Raw genomic sequence first — 7,760 nt, forward strand, 5'->3', positions numbered from 1 at the left:
ATATGAAAGGGCAACACACTTTTGTACCTGTGCAATACAGTACCCTAAAATGCCACAATGAGGCACATAGTGATTAATATAACATTTCAGCCAGTTCTGCTCCAATCATATAGATAAACATAATAAAAGAAACACCTCACCATTTAATCTGTCACTGTTAATCAGCTATGTACCACATGCCTTCAAGTACTTTCATGATCATTTTTAAAGGCCACTGTCTTAGCTAATTATAGGCCAATCTCCAAGCTTCCTTTTATCTGAAGATGGTTTATTTGAAGAGATCCAGTCAGGTTTCAGAGCTCATCACAGTACAAAAAACAGCTTTAGTGAAGGTTCCAAAAGATCTTCTTATCCTAACAGTGGAGAGGCAGACCCAGGCCAAACTGTAGAGGTCAGAAGAATTGTCAGATGATTAATGAGACAACATCGAATGTAAGAACTACTAGAACTCAAATCAGAAATTATTGTTAAACATAAAAAATATACAGCTGTCAAAATTATCAGAGCACCAAATCATTTAGGATGTATCAGATTATTGAATGAAATTACTCACATAATCAGTTACTTTTTTCCTATGCTAATATGCTAGGGTGACGATAACACCTGAGAATAAAATTAGCTAAACTCTTCTTAGCTCCTAGCCAGACCTTTATTTTGAAGGCAAACGCAACGATTTTCCTGGAGGAAGTTCACGGTAGTGAATTTGAAGAAGAGACTTGGCTTGCGGTTATACAAAGCAGTGACGTCTTCTTACCGCCTACAGACTTCACAAATCTTTTATTTGCGTTATGAATCATTGATCTTCCCTGAGTCAAGCTAGTTATTCTTAAGGATTAAAGGCTGTAAAGAAATTAAACGAAGAAGACGAAAAAATAAATAAATAAATACATAAAATGAAATGAAATGAAATAAATCATACTAAAATAAAATAAAATTACTTAAATCAAATGAATTACACAAAGTAAAATAAGAGATAAAAATAAAGTACATTAAGACAAAATAAAACAATGAGAAGAAACAATTTAATAAACAACCAATAAACAGGTAAACAACAACAAACAATGCTTCAGTTAAACAAACAACAGAGTTGTCGTTACTTAAGTGACAATCAGTTACGTACCTTTAAAACAATGACTACATTAATTTAATATTAATGCATTTAGACGATTAAGCAAACAAAACTAAAATAAAATAAAGTGAAATTAATTAATTGAACATTGAAAAATTGGCACAAAATAAAAACTACAAGCCAAGTAAATTATCTGAAAATAAATCATATAAACTACACAAAAGAACTTAAAAAGTATAATAAATTGTTGACATGAAGTTTATTATTACAGTCTGAACGGGCTGTGGTAATTTACGAATGTTTACTGCGCCTCCATCTGGTCAAAATGTTGAAATACAACAACAAAGTTTTCTTAATTACACCAATCTCAGTAATATCCGTTTGGGCAATAGCACATATAAATGAATGATATTGGTGGTGTCTGGCCGTGTCAAGAACTTTGTTTTAAATTCAGTCTTCGCTTTAATCCAAAAATCTATAAAAAGTTGATAAAACAGTCCCACTCTCTCAAACTTTAGCGAAGATCTGCAGCACTCAGAGATTTCAAAGATCCTGATCTGCGCCACAATGAAAATATTACATTTAATGCTAAAAAAATTATACTAATCAGGTTAAAAGACACTATATCTTTATAAGATATTTTTATCTCTATCAGATCAGATAACCAAAATTTGGAGACAACATTTTAAACCATTTTAAATGAAATTTATCCAGTTAATGATTTTATTACACTAAGATTTAAAGAACAGGTAAATCACTGTATTTTTGTAACAGTGAGTCAGAAAAATTCAGTGTAAAACAATACAGTCCTTTTGGATTGGTTGCAGGCCAGAATAGAAAAGCAGAAATTTGCTCAACAATCCATCCATCCATCTTCATCCGCTTTATCCGGGGCTGGGTCGCGGGGACAGCAGCCTAAGCAGAGAAGCCCAGACCTCCCTCTCCCCAGCCACCTCCTCCAGCTTATCCGGGGGAACACCAAGGCGTTCCCAGGCCAGCCGAGAGATATACTCTCTCCAGCGTGTCCTGGGTCTGCCCCGGGGCCTCCTCCCAGTGGGACATGCCCAGAACACCTCCTGAGGGCATCTGATAAGGATGCCTCCTGGCATCCTTATCAGATGCCCGCTGGCCCGCTGGCTCCTTTCGATGTGGAGGAGCAGCTTCTCTACTCTGAGCCCCTCCCGGATGGCCGAACTTCTCACCCTATCTCTAAGGGAGAGGCCAGCCACCCTTCGGAGGAAGCTCATTTTGGTCACTACCCACAGCTCGTGGCCAGAGGTGAGGGTAGGGACGTAGATCGACCGGTAAATTGCGAGCTTTGCTTTTACACTCAGCTCCCTCTTCACCACGACGGACCGGTGCAGCCTCCGCATTACTGCAGCTGCAGCACCAATCCATCTGTCGATTTCCCGATCCCTTCTCCCATCGCTCGCGAACAAGAACCTGAGATACTTGAACTCCTCCACTTGGGGCAGGAACTCATCCCCGACCCGGGAGTGGGCACTCCACCCTTTTCCGGCTGAGAACCATGGCCTCAGATTTGGAGGTGCTGATCCTCATTCCCGCTGCTTCACACTCGGCTGCGAACCGTTCTAGTGCAAGCTGGAGGCCCTCACCCGATGAAGCCAACAGAACCACATCATCCGCGAAAAGCAGAGATAAGATTCCGAGGCCACCGAAGTGAAAACCCTCCGCCACTTGGCTGCGCCTAGAAATCCTGTCCATAAAAATTATGAACAGAATCAGAATCAGAAAGGGTTTTATTGTCAAATGTTGAGCAGGTTTACAACATTAGGAAATTGCTGCGGTACTTAGTGCAAACATACTGTCATATAACGCTTAAATAGACATAAAAATAAAAATAAGAATTAAAAGTGCTAAGTAGATAGATATATACATGAGTGCAGGTGGTGATCAGTTCCAAACATGGAATGATGCAGTGAACACAGGGGGGGTGGGGCTGTGTGCTTCCTGAAGTCCACAATAATCTCCACTGTCTTCTGGGCATTCAGCACCAGGTTGTTGTGGCTGCACCAGGACACCAGACGTTCAACCTCCCTCCTGTAGGCAGACTCATCCCCGTCCGAGATGAGTCCAATAACAGGCTAACGTACAGGCTAACAGCCTAAAGAACAGAATCGGTGACAAAGGGCAGCCCTGGCGGAGCCCATCACCTACCGGGAATGAGTCCGACTTATTGTCGGCAATGTGAACCAAGCTCTTGCAATGGTTGTATAGGGATCGAATGGCCCATAGTAATGGGCCAGACACCCCATACTCCCACAGCACCTCCCACAGGACACCCCGAGGGACACGGCCGAATGCCTTTTCCAAGGCCACAAAACACATGTAGACTGGTTGGGCAAACTCCCATGCACTCTCAAGTGTCCTTGAGAGGATAAAGAGCTGGTCCAGTGTTCCGCGACCAGGACGAAAACCGCATTGTTCCTCTTGTATCTGAGGTTCGACTAGCGGATATACTCTCCTTTCCAGCACCCTGGCATAGACTTTCCCAGGGAGGCTGAGGAGTGTGATCCCCCTGTAGTTGGAACACACCCTCCGGTCCCCCTTCTTAAAGATGGGGACCACCACCCCGGTCTGCCAGTCCAGGGGTACTACCCCTGATCTCCACGCAACATTGTAGAGGCGTGTCAACCAGGACAGCCCTACAACGTCCAGAGCCTTCAGGAACTTGGGGCGGACCTCATCAACACCAGGGGCTCTGCCACCAAGGAGTTGTTTAACTGCCTTAGTGACCTCGCCCCCAGAAATTGGCGGGTCATTCCCCTCATCCCCAGACTCTGCTTCCTCCTCGGAAGATGTGTCAGTGGGATTAAGGAGGTCCTCGAAGTATTCTTTCCACCGCCTGACAATTTTCTCAGTCAAAGTCAGCAGCGCTCCGCCAGCACTATACACAGTGCAGGTAGAGCACCGCTTTCCCCTCCTGAGACTCCTGACGGTTTGCCAGAATCGCTTCGAGGCAGTCTGAAAGTCTTTTTCCATGGCCTCTCTGAACTCCTCCCACACCCGAGTTTTTGCTTCAGCCACTGCCCGAGCCGCATTCCGCTTGGCCTGTCGATACCTGTCGGCTGCCTCCGGAGTCCCACAGGCTAACCAAGCCCGATAGGACTCCTTCATCAGCCTGGTGGCTCCCTTCACCTCTGGTGTCCACCATTTGGTTCGGGGATTACCACCACGGCAGACACCAACCACCTTGCGGCCACAGCTCAATGCAGCAGCTTCGGCAATGGAGACGCTGAACATGGTCCATTCGGACTCAATGTCCCCAGTCTCCCTCGGAATGCTGTTGAAGCTCTGCCGGAGGTGTGCATTGAAGATCTCGCGGACTGGGGCCTCTGCTAGACGTTCCCAGCACACCCTCACTACGCGTTTAGGTGCACCGGGTCGGTCCAGCGTCCTCCCCCGCCACCTGATCCAACTCACCACCAGGTGGTGATCAGTTGACAGCTCAGCCCCTCTCTTTACCTGAGTGTCCAGAACATATGGTTGCAGGTCTGCTGATACGATTACAAAATCGATCATCGACCTACGGCCTAGAGCGTCCTGGTGCAATGTGCACTTATGGACACTCTTATGTTCGAACAAGGTGTTTGTTATGGCCAAACTGTGATTTGCACAGAAGTCCAATAACAAAACACCGCTCCGGTTCAGATCAGGGAGGCTGTTCCTCCCAATCAGGCCCCTCCAGGTCTCGCTGTCGTTACCCACGTGAGCATTGAAGTCTGCCAGCAGGACAACAGAGTCTCCAGGTGGAGCACCTTCCAGCACACCACCCAGGAACTCTAAGAAGGCTGGGTACTCTGAACTGCCACTCGGTGCATAAGCGCAGATGACAGTCAGGACCCGTTCCCCGACCCTAAGGCGCAGGGAACAAACCCTCTCATCCACCGGGAAAACCCCAACGTACCGGCAGCAAGCCGAGGGGATATTAGAATACCCACCCCAGCCCGCCGCCTCTCACCAGGGGCAACTCCAGACTGAGACAGAGTCCAGCCCCTATCCAGGAGACTGGTTCCAGAGCCCAAGCCATGCATAGAGGTGAGCCCGACTATATCTAGCCGGTACCTCTCAACCTCACGCACTAACTCGGGCTCCTTCCCCACCAGAGAGGTGACATTCCATGTCCCTATTGCCAGTCTTGGCAGCCAGGGATCAGTCCGCCAGGGCCTCCGCTCCTGGCCGCCGCCGGGCACACAATGCACCCAACCCCTATGGCGCCTCCAAGGGTGGTGGGCCTGCGGGAGGATGGGCCCATGTCCCCTTTTCGGGCTGTGCCCGGCCGGGCCCCATGGACTAAGCCTCGGCCACCAGACGTTCACCCTCGGGCACCCTCCCTGGGCCTGGCTCCAGGGCGGGGCCCCGGTAACCCTATTTTTTTTTCTTCATAAGGGTCTTCTGAATCGCTCTTTGTCTGGTCCCTCACCCAGGGCCAATTTGCCATGGGAGACCCTACCAGGGGGCAAAAGCGCCCAGACAGCATAGCCCCTGGGATCCCTGGGAACACAATAAGGTAGCAATTCACGGAGATTCTCCGTGAATTGAACTTAACAATGTAATTTTAATTGGAAAATATTTCATTCACAAATGCAGATTCTGGACGAATGATCTAAACCTGTTTAGTAAGTCTCTGAAAGCAGTTCAAAATGGATCAGTCTATAAATTACTCTCATTACTTAGTAATTTAAATTTAATATGTGTGTGTGCCTTTTTTCTTTTTTCTCTTTTCTTTTTGTATAATTTTTATTTATTGACATATTTATTTTTCATATTTATATTTATGGATCATTGTATTTGGTCAGCCTGTGTTGTTGTTACAATATGTTCAATACAGCTTTTTGCCTGGCAAAAAAGAAATCAAGTATCCATCCATAAATTTAAAAGTTTATGCTGGACTTGGAATCAGTTTCGTTATGTTTTTCCAGAAGCGTTTAGCAGCACCTGCAGTCTTCCTCGGCCGGCAGTCTTTGCTCTGTCGTCTGTGCAAACTGAAGGAGAAGTGATAATACCTGTAAGTAAGCTGCTGGTTGTTTCTCACTGTGGATGAAACTTTTAATGTTAGGCAGGCTCCAGATGGAGGCCCAGAGGTACCAAACCCCCACTTTCTCTCCTCATTCTCATTCCTTTTTTTAAGTGGTAACTGCTCCAAGATCCTTTTAGAAAAATCTAAATAAATAAGGTTTGTATTTTGTTTTGTAACTCCTGTCACTTGTTTCCAGTAATGATGCCCAGGTATCATCTTTTTGAATTAGCTGTGTCTCGTTACCCTGATGTTTCCTGTATCACTGAATACTGCTCACTGCTCTTGTTAAACTCTGAGAACCTTGTTCTTGAAAATAGGTACCAACGCACTTCTATTCCATTTCTCAGTCATCCTCTCCAGAGCACGCCTTCGCCTCTCCGGGCTCTTTTCCAGCTGTTCCCTACTCTCATTGTGTTAAACAATCTGATCAAAAGGTCCACTGCCCTCTCTCCTAGACATTTCCTGGTATGTCATCTGGACCATCTGCCTTTCCATTCTTTGTCCTCATCATAGCTACCCTCATTTCCTCCCTACGAATCATCAGCTCTTCCTGATTCACTCTTTCCACCATCCATCCTCCACTCAAAGTACTCATTTTGAGTGCTAGTACACTTCCATCTCTGCCCTTAATCACCCTAACCTGTTGCACATCCTTTACAGTTTGATATCTCTGCCTAGCCAGTTGATACAAGTTCTTTTCTCATGCCTTAGTATCCGACCTCCTATAAAATTCACTATCTGCCTTTTCCTTTGCTTTTGCCAGTCTGTAAGCACTGTTTTGATATACTCAGATGTTAATTTTGTGTTTAAAATCATTCAATAAGGAATCAAACCTGATTGACTGAAACAAAAATGATTCTGAGAAATCAGTGGTGTGAGCATTTTTAACCCTTTATTATACTGATTCATATACTTTCATCAATAATGGGATAATCTAGTTGAACGATAGGTGTGTATGGAGGTTTTACAATTTGTATAAATTTCACGGTCAGGTGAGGGTGAGGACTATGTACAGTTATGTCCAAAGAATTTGGGGAAGCAACATATTTTGTGGTTTTGTCTCTGTCCACACCACAGTGGATTTAAAATAAAATAACAAACAAACAAACAAAAAACAAGATGTGATTGAGGCACAGACTTTCAGCTTTAATTCAAAGAGTTTAACAAGAGCACTGCATTAGCTGTTTAGGAGACAGACATTTCTATAGTCTCCCATTTTCTTTCTTTCTTTCTTTCTTTCTTTCTTTCTTTCTTTCTTTCTTTTTTTTTTTTTTTTAACAGGAACTGGCTATTTGGTGTAGCAAGCACAAGAGTTCCATAACAATACAAGGCTACTTTTTGGCACAACACTGAAACAACAGAGTATAACTTTTTGTTTTCAATTAAAAAGCAAAACAAAAAAACTGTCTTTATTGTTCTGTATGAGGGAAAAGTCATCTTTGTAGGTAACTGTGACATTTTATATAAAAAAAAAATTAAATCAACTGGATGTATCAGGTACAATAATCGAAATAAAGTGAATAAAATTAATGAATTATGCTATTTAATAAATAAATAAATAAATAAATAAATAAATAAATAAATAATACGGTTACTTTAAAATAAAAGATTGGGAACTGATTTCCACACCTCCTCGCGCTGTGTGAACGA

The sequence above is a fragment of the Maylandia zebra genome, linkage group LG2, assembly GCF_041146795.1.
Source record: "Maylandia zebra isolate NMK-2024a linkage group LG2, Mzebra_GT3a, whole genome shotgun sequence".
Lineage (NCBI taxonomy): Eukaryota > Metazoa > Chordata > Actinopteri > Cichliformes > Cichlidae > Maylandia > Maylandia zebra.